Here is a 14,246-nt window from a genome sequence, read left to right on the forward strand (position 1 = left end):
ACCAGATGCTGAGCACTCTTTTAAGCATTTCACAAATGTTAACTCATTTAATCCTAACCAAAACCCTAGGACTGGGTACTTCATTATTGTCCCTATTATAAAATGGTGGAAACATATTTTACCAAAGGTTACACAGTCAATAAATGGCAGAGCTGGGATTCAAATCCAAGTGACTGACTCCACAGTCAGTTCTATTAATCACTATGTAACAGTATAGCTCCATCAAGAGTATATATCAAAGATACATGTTTACATGTAAGAGTAGCACTTTTACCTCTCCCTTGGCTTCCTGGGAATTATAGCTATTATTCTGGGGAAGAATTTTGATGAAGTTTTAGAGTCATTAGATAGTTTTCTACTTTTCTGATACAAGACTCCTTGTTAGTAGTACCCAAAAGCTGATCCACAGATGCTTTTTAGTCTATAAATTTCCATATATAAATTCAGATATAATACAGATAGTATGACAGTGTTTTCTTTTCCAAGTAAGTACATGAATAAGCATATGAATATCTTATCAATGTTAGTTAGTTCACCCATATTGCATCTCTAATTAAAAACAAAAAGTGGCTAGAACTGGAATCAGAATTCCTTTGTATTTGTCTGCAGGAAACGCTCAAGACCCTTTCTGGCCCATTCTGAATTCCTTGATTCAATACAATGGGTGAAGTGAAGAGACAGCTCAAATTCTAACAAGATTAGTTGAGCTGTTTCATCTACAAGCAGCACTCCAGTGTTCTTTTCTTGTCTTTCCACTCCCATTTACTCAGTACATGTGAATCACCTGAGGCTTCACCTCTTCCACCCTCACCAGGAATGGGCACAGCCAATCAGCAGATGACTTCTGCTCCCTGCCACAGTGATTGGCTGAAAAACACAACTGACCAGCCAAGTCAGTTGTTTTTCCTTTAGAAGCAATTGTAGGGGCAGATGTGTCCTGGGCCTACTGGGAAAGAGGTTCTGTTTTCACTCAGCTGGCTCATGGCTGGGTCATAATCCTAGAGCAGCCAGTGGCAGTCTTGCCTCCAAGAGGGGTGAGTCTGGCAGAGAATGGAGTCTACATGGAGAAAAGCAGAGCCAAGTGTCAAAGAAACAAAGAGATTCCTGACAACAGCATTTGATCCCTTGGACTCAGCCTGGCTGGAAGGGTCATCAGCAATTCTTTGCTTTTGTTTCTGTTTTTTTGAGTTGGAGTCTCACTCTGTCACCTAGACTGGAGTGCAGTGGCATGCTCCTGGCCACTGCAGCCTTGACCTGGTGGGCTCCAGCGATCCTTCCTTCTCAGCCTTTCAAGTAGCCGGAAATACAGGTGTGCGTTACCATGCCCAGCTAATTTTTTATTTATTGTAGAGATGAGGTCTTGGCAAGTTGCCCAGGTGGGTCTCGAACACGCAGGCTCAGGCAATCCACTCTCCTCGACCTCCCAAAGGGCTGGGATGACAGGCTGAGCCACGAAGCCTGGCCAGCAATTCTTTAATGAAAAGAAATAGAAAGGCTGACTGCACGAAATCTCATCTACAAACTGGACATGTGTTTAAACCTAAGTTAATTATATGGTAAATAGTCTGTGGTTATTTCATACTGTGAGAGCAAAATGTATTTTAAATATTTCATAAAACTTTAATTTTCTGAATGAGGTTACACCTACCTTAAAATCCAGAGTAGAATGTTAGGGGCCTCAATGGCCTAGTTATATGTGAACATGAATTGATTATTTTAAAAAACTGCTGAGGAGACTTTTGGTCCATCTGTGGGCCATTTCTCTGTCTCTAGGAGGATTGGACAGACGTCTAATTGAGACACTGGTGACTCATGGGATGCAGTGGCTCCTCCTCAGCTCACTGGGTGTCCTGTCCATGGACTGGTTCCAATCCGGGAAATGCAATACCTGCCCTCAAGATGATCACACAAGGTGATCTCAAGCTCAACCCTGCCTACTATCTACCAAAATTTTGGCAGAAGAAAATTTCACTGAGGAAAAGTTTGTGAAGTGCATTTCATGAACTTTCCCAGGTAGCTAAGATGAATCTTTGGATCAGATAAGATCAGTAAGAAAGACACGCATTTGTATTGACCTGCAAAAAACTGCTTGCATTGAACCATGAGGAGGGAAACAGTATACACTGAAGGTCTAGATTGCAAAGACCCATTCACTGGGAGGATGACTTCTCTGCAGATGGTCTGGAAGATTGAGCATACTACTCTACAGAATATCCTTTAAAAATGGAACTCCTGGGGGAACTGTTGGAGGGTGACAGTTTCACTGAGCAATTGGTGGTTTGTTTTTCTGGTCTCTTCTGAGCAAGATGCTTTGTGTTCCTGAGCAGGTTCCTGTTGTGTTACCAGCTAAAGCAGAGAGCCCCTGAGAGCTCTGCTGGACCACTTGTGGAGAAACAGTGTGGGTCGTTTCAGGCTCAGTCCTGCTCCATTTGGAATCCCACTGTGGAAGTCCTTTCTGGCTTGGCTCCCACTGACAATACGTTACCCCTCCTTATAGGATACTTCAAGTCCTTTCAGGAATAAGACTTCATATAAAATAATTAGGTAAGAGAATGCTCAGAGATATAGTTACAGAGAGACAGCTGGGACATGTGGGCTAGTGGGGATTCTGCTATAACCAAGTTAACATGCCTCTTGCAGAATTGTGTCCTAACAAAGTTATTTTTATCTGCATCCTTATGTGTTGCACTAGGATCTGAAGGGTTACCAACACAATAGCTAATACACACAGGAAGGACGATGAAATTATTCTTCTATCCAGAAATCCGCTAGTCCTTTCCAATCTTCTGGATCTTTCTTAGAAAATTCTGTAGAATTTTTGTATTGGTGTGGCTCTCAGAATGAGTTTATCACTTGATTTTCTCCTGGTGGAAAGGACCACGGACACTGTGTACGGTCCCAGTTGGCATCATCTGCTATTTCTGTCTCGAGGTCCCTGGGGATACTCTTCACCATGCCCTGACCTGACAGATTCTAATGGTCCTCTTTTAATCCCAGCTCACAGGCATTCAGAGAGTGACACTGCTCCAGGTTAAACACTGCTCTCCCTCTCACTTTTGCCTTCATCACTGGCTGTTATGAGATCAGTCAATCCATTTCACCACCCACATCAGAACACTTTCTCCGTAAAAGCAACTTTCCATTTCTTCAGAGAGGCATTTTACAAAGGCACTTCTGTGTCTCTTTCAAAATTCACTCACCTATTCATTCAAGCATAAGTAAATATTTGTGGAGGGTGTTCTATGAGTCAGGCACTGTGCAACGGGGATAAAATCCTACCTACCCCCAGAAGTTTGCCCTCCAGCAGAACGTGGGGTTCTTTCCCAAAAAGCAAGACCAGCAAGATTTAGAAGTTAGATGTGGACACTACTCTTGGCTCCGAATCTAGCCCACTGCAGACCTGTCCCTCTCTGGGCTTTCGTGACCTAGTGTATAAAGTGGGATAATAATGACTCCTTGACAGAGTGAGGAGAATTAAATGAGATAATAGATGATGAGGGCCTAACAAAGTGCCTAGTGATAAAAACAAGGACTAATGTAACTAAACACCTGCTGCTTGCCAAGTACTGGAGTGTAGATAATGATGTTATCTGCATATTACAAAAGAAGAAACAGAGACACACAGAGAACACAAGCCAAAATTCATGACACCAATAAATGTGAGCTCCAGGATTTGCACTTTGGTTGCCTGACTCGAGAAACAACTTGCTCTCTTGCAGTTCCTGAAACACAGCGGCCTTCAGTCACAGTGTGTGTGCATCCTCTCTCTGATTCCTTTTCCTCTCCTTTACATGGGTCTCTTTCCCCCTCCTCTCCCATATGGGCTTAGAGAAAAGTTTACGAAAGATACATTGCATGTTTCATACCTACTCAGCTTTCTCTTGTATTCCCCTTCACCATCCCTAATAATGCATAACACTCAGAGAATCCGAATATGGTTAATGTTACAGTGACCTGGAAATTTTCTCCACCTATTCCTGCTTTTTGAGCAGAACTTCACAAAAATTTACCATAAAAGACAATCTTCCCCTTTACTCTGAAGGCCCATGGAAGAGCTCTCACAGGCTCCTCTGTGGCCCACATTCTAAAGTTCAAGTGCACATTAACCCAGGTGGAGAAAGCAGATGGGAGCTGTTTTTTATCAATGCGATGTAGGGGGTTGGCTTTGGAAGGCCAAAGCTCCTGAACTTTTAGGACCTTGCTACTAAAGGGTGGCCCATGGCTCAGCATCACTCAGGAACTTTTTAAAAATGCAGACTCACATCAGACCCACTTAATGGGAACCTGCATTTTAAACAGGTTCATGTGCCCACAGAAGTGTGAGAAGTGCTGTTCTAGGAAGAGGGGAAAATGCATGGAGTGAGTAGATGGTGGATGTCTTCCCTACAGACTGGTGATGGAAAATAAGCACATGCCACTTCATGCAAATGAATGACTGGTGGGTAAGTAATACAGACATTGCAGAGACCTTTAAGGCACAAATTAACAGTTAAAAATACCACTTGCATAGACAAAGTAAGACTACAGACAATGTATAAAGTGAGGTGTATCAACCTGTCCCTGAGGATGCTCCCATGATCACAGAACTGTTGGGATATATCATCACAGTGTATGTATACCTCTGTATTAGAAATACCTGATTTCTTTATCTGTAAAGAAATATCCGAGGCTGGGTAATTTACATAGAAAAAAAGTTTATTTTGGCTTATGGTTATACGTGGTACTGGCATCTATTAGGCTTCTCATGAGGCCTAAGCTTGGAAGATTACAGTCATGGTGGAAGGTGGAGAGGGAGCAAGCATGTCACAAGGTCCGAGTAGGAACTAGAGAAAGAAGAAGTGCCAAGCTCCTTTAAATAATCAACTCTCATGTGAACTAATAGAGCAAGAACTCACTCATTACCAAGCAATGGCACCAAACCATTCAGATCTGCCATCATGATCCATTCACCTCCCACTATACCTCCAACACTGGGAATCACATTTCAACATGAGATCTGGAGGAGACAACCATCCAATCTGTATCAACCCTTATAAATAATTTTGTCATATCATATTTCGATTATATGTGTTTGTCTCCTCAAGATTGTGAGCTCTCTGAGATCAAGGAGTATATACAGGAAGTCCCCTACATATGAACCTTCAAGTTACGAACTTTAATGATACACACCTGTGTTTCTCTTATGTATTATTTCTCTCCACCAGGTGTAAGTATAGCCTGTTAAATACATACAGTACAATATAGCCAATTGTGTTAGTTGGGTACCTAGTCTAAGTGGCACTTAAAACAAGTTGGACTTACAAATATACTCTCGGAATGAAACTTGTTTGTGTGTTGGGGACTTCCTGTATTATTTCCTTTTGCATTCCAAATGGCTGAAAATAAAGATTGGAAGAATAAAAGGATGAAAAAGACTGTTCTGGAATGGTGACATAAGGCCTTCCTAAAGTCGCCTCTTCCACAATAGTGACAAAAATAAAAATAAATATTTTCAGATCTCTGGAAAACATCCACAACTTGGATCAATATCAACATGAGTGTTTTTTTTTTAAATGGGCTGAGTTGTTATAACAATGAACTTTGTTGCATTTTAATTTGCCTTAGTCCTATTCCTCCCATGCCCACAAATTCCAGCAGCCCAGCAGCCCAGCAGCCCAGCAGCCTCTAGAGGTGAATAGAATGAAGCTGACATTCTTCAGAAGCCCAGGTCCCAGATAGCTGTCATTAGTTGGTCTGTCTGGAAGTTTTCTGAAAAACTCCATGTGCAGGGGTTTTCTGTATTTGATCTGACTCAGAACTTGCCCCCTGAGAACAGCATTTTTCCCTGAGAAATATGTTGAAAATAGGAAGTGGCAATTATTAAACATCACAGCTACCTGAGCCAGCAATAAGAGGTGTGGGAAAACAGGAAGTTAACAAGAAAGAAAAGAAAAGAAGACAAAAGAAAAAAAAGGAAGGAAAGAAAAAAAGAAAAAAGGGGAGAAAAAGAGAAAAATCTGTGCTACAGGGATTTTCCTACATATTCCTAGGAACCTCGAAGAACAAGAAGATGTGTAGAGATGGGAACATGCTCAGGGCTAAACACATGTCCAAGAGAGACCTGAAAAGGCCCTAATCACTCACCTCTTGATGATTTTAAGATTCTGTGCAAGAGGTGAAGACTGAGGTGGAGTTACAAACCAGTTGCCTGAACACTGAAGCATGCCCAAACATGAACACAAAGACCCTTACTAAAAGCTGAAAGAAGTATCGGTTTTAGGAACTTAAGGAATTCCTGTCCAATTATTAGCTGACTACTAAGATAACTGAGTAGAGACTTCAGGAAAAGGGATACAGACATTATTAAATTAATTCTGGAAATTCACTAAACAAATAGAAGCAACAACAAACCCCAAGAAATTCTAATTTCAAGAGATGTCACATTTCATTTTTTTAAATGTCCAGTTGCCCCCCCAAAAAAGATCCATTCAAAGAACAAAAATGTATTACCCAAATGCAAGGGGAAACAATCCAAAAAACAAGTTAATAGAACGTTTTCTGTGAGGAAGCCCAGATGTAGAACTTACTAGACAAAGAGTTTAAGTCTACTATTTAAAATATGTTAAAAATAAAAACTGAAGAAAACCATAGACAAGGAACTAAGTAAATGTGAAACAAGGTCTCACCAAATAGATTATATCAATAAAGATGGAATTTATATGCCAATAAGTGAAATTCATTTCATTTCAGTAAGTGAAATGAAAAAGTGATGAGAAAAACTTAACATCGTGTTTGAGCTAAAAAGGGAAAGATAATCCAACTTGAATATAAGTCTGAGATTATTTAGTCTAAATAACAGAGAGAAAAAAATAAAGAAAACTAAACAGGGCCTTGGAGACCTGTGAGACACTATTAAGTGTACCAGCATATGCATATGGAAGTACCAGTCCATATGCATATGCTGGTACACTGGTGAGTGAAAGGGCCAAAAGAGTATTTGAACAAAAATGGCTAACAACTTCCCAAATTTGATGAAAATATTCATCAAAAAACATCCAAGAAGCTCAATTAAGTATGAGCATATAAACTCAGTGAATCACAACTAGACATTTCAAAATGAAACTCTCAATAGTCAGACAAGAGAGAATTTTGAAAGCAGCAAGAGAAAAGCAACTCATCATATATATGTGGCCCTCAATAAAATTAATTGCTGATTTCTTATCATAAACCATGGTGGCCAGAAGAATGTGAATGACCTACCTAAAGCCCTGAAAGAAAAATTTTGACTACCAAAAATTTTACGTTTAGCAAACCCATCTTTAAAAAATGAAAACAAAATTAGGGCATTTCTGGATTTAAAACAAAACAAAAACAGAGAGAATTTGTGGCTTGCAGACCTGTCTTATAAGAAATATTAAAAGGAGTCTTTTGGCTTTAAGGAAAGATCATTAGACAGTAACTCAAATCCACATACAAAAATTATACCAGTGAAGGTAACTAATATGCTAAATATAAAAGACATTTTAAATTTATTTTCTATTTTTAGCTTTTTATCTATCCGATTTAAAGGATAACTACATAAAATACTAGTTACTAATCCATGTTTATAGTCATACAATGTAAAAAAATATAATTTACATGACAATATTAACACAAAGAAGGGGAGAGGACATGGGGCTATTTAAAAGAATGTTTTTTATAAACTATTGAAATTAAATTATAATTAACCTGAGCTAGGTCATTATAAATTAACCTGTAGAAAATAATTTGAAAAAATATAGTTAAAGAAACTATAAAAGAGTTAAGTCAGTGCACAAGAAAATATCCATTTCATACAAAAATAGACAGTAATGGAAGAATAGAGGACCAACAAAGACATTAGACATACAGAAAACAACTAGCAAAGTGGCAGGTGTAAATCTTATAGTAGCAGTTATTCCATCAAACAGAAATGAATTAAATACTGCAATGAAAAAGTAGACTTTGGCACAATGAATAAAAAAATGATCAAACTATATGCTGTCTATAAGAGACACAATTTAATTTCAGAGACATAAAAAGATTACATATAAACTATACAAAAAGATGTACCATGCAAACAGTAACCGATAGAAATCTGTAGTGGTCATACTAATATCAAACAAAGTGGACTTTAAAATAGTTACTAAATACAAAAAAGAGAATTTTATAATGAAAGAATCCATCCATCAAAAAGACATACAAATTATAAACATGTATGCAACTAATAACAGAGCCCCAAAATACATGCAGCAAAAAGGACAGAATTAAAGAAAGAAATACCCAATTCAACAAAAATCACTGGTGATTTCAATGTTCCATATTCAATAATGAATAGAACAACTAGGCAGGGAATAAATGATGAAATAGAAAACTTAACAACAGTATAAATGAACTCAATATAAAAGACATCTACAGAACACTCCACACAAAAACAGCAGAATGTACATTCTTCCAAAGTGCACATGGAACATTTCCGAGGATATACATATGCTGGGCAATAAAATAATTTTCAATAAGTTAAAAGGATTGAAACCACGATATGTTCTTCAATCACAATGTAATAAAATTAGTAATCATCAATAGATGGAAATTTAGGAAGTTCATAAATATATGGAAATAAAATAATACACTCTTAAATATGTGTCAAAGATGAAATAACAAGGAAAATTAGAAAATACTTTGAAATGAATGAAAACAATAACATAAAATACCAAAACAGTAGGATAGGTGCTTAAAGGAAATTTTAGAGTTGTAAATGTCTATATTTTTAAAAACAGGATCTCACATAAATAAATTAAGCTTTCACTTTAAGAAACTGGAGGGCAACCCACTCAGGTCCCCTTCCACTGTGGGAGCTTTTCTGTCCTCTCAATAAATCCTGCTTTTTCAACTAAAAAAAAGACAGGAAGAAGAAACTGGAAAAAAATAGCAAATTAACCCTAAAGGCAGAAGGAAGAAAATAATAACTAGAGCAGAAATGAATACAATTGATAACAGAAAAGCAATAGAGAAAATCAGCAAAACCAAAAGTTGGTTCCTTGAGAAGATCAACAAAATTGACAAACCCTTAGCTGGAATGACAGAGAAAAAAGATAGGTCACTCAACTTACTAAAACCAGCAGTGAAATAGAGAACATTACTACTGATCTTAAAGAAATAAAATGGATTATAAGAAAATGTTACAAGCAATTTTGTGCCAAAAAATTAGATAACCTAGATGAAATGGGCAAGTTCTTAGAAAGATGCAAACTACCAAAACTAATTTAAAAATAGAAAATCTGAATTCACTTTAACAAATAAAGATAATGAAGTACTAATGGCAAATATCCTCCCCCCCCAAAAAAAACTATGACTAATGCCTTCACTGATGATTTCTATCAAACATTAAAAATCAACACCAACACTTCAAAAATTATTCTACAAAGTAGAAAAAGAAAAAACATTTTCCAGTTCATTTTATGAGACTGATAATACTGATAACAAAACTAGATAAAAATATTATATGAAAACAATATCCATTATGATTATAGATGCAAAATAGCCCAACAAAATACAAGCAAGCTGAATCTAGTAACAAATGAAAAGGATTGCACACTATGATCATGTGGGATTTATCCCAATAATGCAAGATTGGATCAATATATGAAACCAGTCAATGGCATACATCATATTAACAAAAAAAAGACAAAAAAAAAAAAAAACCCAAAACAAAACACAAAAACTCACGATTATCCCAATAGGCAGAAAAAAACATAAACAACACCTACCACCCTTCATAAGAAAAACACTCAACAAACTGGAAATAGAAGGGAACTTCCTCAATCTGATAAAAGGCATCTACCTAAAGCATACAGATAATGTCATAATTAATGGTAGAAGACTGAATGCTTCTCTCTGCTAAATTAGAAACAAGCAAGATAAGGATAGCTGTTCTGGGTACCTGGTCCTAAACCAGGAAAGTGAGAACCGGTTGGAAGCCCAAACTTCACCTGCATGTAGATTACTTCTGTACCTAATCCTGACTTGTACCCCCAATCTTTATAATAAAATAAAGTTTAAAAAAACACAACAACAAAAAAACCAGTCTGTAGTAGATAGAACCTAGCAAAACTCACACCACACTCTGTTTCCATTCAGTAAGTAAAACATTTTCACATGCAAAGAAGTTACAAAACAGCTTTTGACGAAAGTTGAGAAAAAAACCTTAGATGTTCCCATGGAAGTTACTGAAAAAATATGAACATACATATTGTACAACTTCTTGTGTAATAAGCGACAGAATATTGTATGATCATTTGTGTTAGTTCAGTGAATAAAGCATGGGGGAGCTACAAAAAGTAAAATAAAATGTGTTACATACAAAAAAAAAAAGATACCTGTTCTCAACACTTCTATTCAACACTGGACTAGAGGTTCTACCCAGGACAGTAAGGCAAAACAAAACAAAACAAAACAAAAAAGGAATCTCATTTTTATAAAAGAATAACTAAACTATCTCAATTTGCAACTGACAGGATCTTACATATAGATAATCCCAAGAAAGTCACTAAAAAACGACTGGAACTGATAAATGGGTTTAGCAAAGTTACCAGATATAAGGTTAATATTCAAAAATCAACTATATCTCTATACACTAGTAAGGAACATTCTAAAAAATTAAATTAAGAATACAGTTATATGTATGGTAGAATAAAAAAAACCCCAATAGGAGTAAATTTAATAGAAGTACAAGATTTATACACTAAAAACTGTAAAAATGTAGGATTAGTTTTTTATTATTTAAATAAATGTTAAGACATCCTGTATTCATAGACTAGAAGACTTATTATTAAGTTGAAATCATCCCCCAAATTGATCTAGAGTCAGAAATTGATAACCAGGATCAACTGGCTTCAGCCTGACTTGTATCCTCAGCTTTCTTCCCCAGTTACGCAGGTGAATTTCAAAAATAATGAGGAGGTTGCACAAAGTTCATGATAACGTCTTCTGTATATTCTCTTCTGTCTGACTTCTGAAGTTAGGAGGGCTGGGTCATCCCTTCCCACCATGAATAAGGATATCTACTCATTCACTTAACAATTATTTACTAAACAGGAACCATGCATACATATTGTTTTATGAGCTGGGAATATAGTCATGAACAGAGTAAGAAAATAATTCCACCTCTTGAGGAGTTTATAGTCAAGTATAGGCAATTATAAAAATAAACAGTAAATGCATAATATTTGAGACTATGACAAATACTATATAGAATAACCAGGCAGGTTAAGAGGGGAAGGAAGTGGATGTCCAGTGGAGGGTGAAGACATAAGAAGTGGGTGGCTGGGGTAAACATAAGCTGGGAAATCTCAATCCACGTTCTATTTTCTTGCTTTTCACCATGGAATGTTCTCCCACCTAGTCCCATCCTTGGTAAGATAGCTAAAACTAAATGTCATGTACTTGGAATCTCTACATTTTTGTTTATCCATTTCTGCTTTTATCCATCCATCATCCATCTATCCATCCTTTATTCATCTTTATCCATCCACCATCCATCTATCCATCCTTTATTCATCTATTATCCATCTAAATCTCAGTCTATCCAACCCCCTATCCATCCACCCAATCATACATCCATCCTCTTATTCATTATTTTATTATTGAGAAATAAGTCACACAGCATAAAATCCACTCTTTTAAAAGGTAAAATACAATGGTCCATAAAGTCAGGCAACAATAACTACTATCTATTTTCAGAATGTTTTCATCCGAAAAGAAACCCCATACCTTCTCATCATTCCCAACAGCCCTAAAATTTAAGTCTCTACTACAGAGACCAGATGCAGAAGAAGGACTGGGCTCTAGGACTATGCAGGCAATTCAGCTCTGTACCTGGAGTGAGTTGAGAAAAGTAGAGGTGGCGTAGGATATCCTCAAGCCATAGATCCATTCTGATGTACTGGTCTTCTCCCTAAACACTGAGCTGCCTTCACTTTTTTTTTGCGTTGGAGTCTCACTCTGTCGCCCAGACTGGAGTGCAGTGGCCGCTCCCGGCCACCGCAGCCTCGACCTGCTGGGCTCCGGTGATCCTTCCACCTCAGCCTTCTGAGTAGCCGGAATTACAGGCACGCGCTACCACGCCTGGCTGATTTTTTGATTTATTGTAGAGATGAGGTCTCGCCAAGTTGTCCAGGCGGGTCTCGAACCCATGGGCTCAGGCAATCCACTCACCTCAGCCTCCCAAGGCACGGGATTACAGGCTGAGCCACCGAGCCCGGCTGGCCTTCACTTTTTAAACTTTGCATTGCCATGCTTCCTGGTGCGGCCACCTTCATATGTTGTCTTTCCCCCCCCCCGCTGGAGCTGCCTGCCTCACCCAGCAGGGCTCCACTGTGCCAAACCGACCTGCAGGATTCCACTTAGCTGTCTCACTCTCACTGTGCCTGTGCAGCCCAGGTCCCCTCAGGCACTCTCCTGTTCCCCGACTGGTCCACTTCCTCGTCCTCAGCTCTGCAGGGCTTTCCAAATGGTGGGGGATGCTGTGAAGCCAGGCAAACAAACGTAATATGCTGTCTCCCCTCTGCCTGCTGCAGGAAAGAGGCAGGTGGCAGGATGTGTGGGTGGCAAGCACAGCAGGGGACCGAGCTAACAGGAGCAGACGTGACTGGGAGAACAAGGAAGAACAATAGGGGAGATGGCCTGTGGGAGGGGGCCTTGACCTTGCTACCCCTTGCTTTCAACCTTCACCCCTTGATGCTGATGCCAACTCCCTGGCTGGGAATTAGGTTGCTCTGCTGATTTGCATCAAGGCTACAGAATAACACTCTTCTTATGTAGCTACAGGGCTGGGACTAGAGTGAGGTGAGACATTCACCTTGCACAACATGTACAAAATGGAAGGGGACACTTGTGCACAAATGCTAAGAGCAGCATTAGTCATGCATAATAGTCTCAAAGTGGACCCGATCCACTTTGCTGCTTTTTTGCAACTGATGAATGGATTAATAAAATGTGGTACGTCCATATGCTAGATTCCTATTTGGCAATTAAAAAGAAAGAAGTGCTCATACATGCTGCAATATGGCAAATCCTTGAAAACATGATGGTAAGTGAAAGAAAATAGATTAATGGTCACCTTTAGCTGTCATTAATTTGGGAAATAGGGGCTAAGGGGGCTATACCCAAAGGGTATGGAGTTTCTCTGTGGATAATAAGATGTTGTAAATTTGATTTGGGTTATGGTTATACAACTTCGTTAATATAATTTTTAAAACATTGAATTGTACACTTTAAATGGGTAAACTGTACAGTATGTGAATTATATCTCAATAAAACTGTTACGGAAACAAATTTAAGGGGATGCCAAAGATCTCAACAATCAAGAAGTAATATTTTAATGCATATTTATATACATTTTTATTTTAAATATGTGGGGTACAATTCAGGGTTACATATACAAATGTTTGTTATGCAGGTACCCTTGTTGATGAGGTGTGCCACAACTGCCAATCCCTTTCTTATAGTATTACGATAGGTGTTCAAGGTCTGCTTATGAGCGAGAACATGTGATACTTGTTTCTTTGTTTCTGTGATAGATCACTCAGTTAAATGCAATATTTAAAGAATCAAAGGTAAAACAAAAAATGTATGATGAATGAAATATCAAAATGCTAAAAAAAATGCAGGATCCAATCTTGTACTATCGCAACTCCACCCTCTTTTGCTTTCTCATCATTGTGGGCCTGTGTGACAAATGCACGTGTTATAAACTTCATATTTAGAACAGTGGTTACTTCTGCAGAGGGATTGTAACCTGAGGGATGGAAGGCAAAAGGAGATCTCTACTTTCACATTCATACTATTTTATTTCTCAAGTTGGGTGGTGGGTCCATGGGTGTTTATTATGTTATTCTTCATGCTTTTCTTAAAATTAGAATAATTATTAAGGCATTATAATTTTAAAATATCTGTCCTCAAAAGTATTTATTTAAAGAAAATCAATTTACATCGCCATTAAATAAGCTACAGCATGAATAATTTTTTTAAAAAGCAGCCACCTCCCCCACCTGAAGTCTACACTGGGGCACTGGGAAATCAATGACAGTTCAGTCCCTCACACAGTACACATCCCTGGAGGGTGTCTATGATAAGGAAATGCAGAGATGGGGAGTAGTAGTCAAGACCCATCTCATCTACTCAAGCATCCACTCATCTGATTGTGCACCTTCTCTATGCCAGACCCCACACTAAGCATTGTGGATTCC

The sequence above is a fragment of the Carlito syrichta genome, unplaced genomic scaffold, assembly GCF_000164805.1.
Source record: "Carlito syrichta isolate Samal-C Ts95f unplaced genomic scaffold, Tarsius_syrichta-2.0.1 Scaffold316368, whole genome shotgun sequence".
In the NCBI taxonomy this organism is placed as follows: Eukaryota; Metazoa; Chordata; class Mammalia; order Primates; family Tarsiidae; genus Carlito; species Carlito syrichta.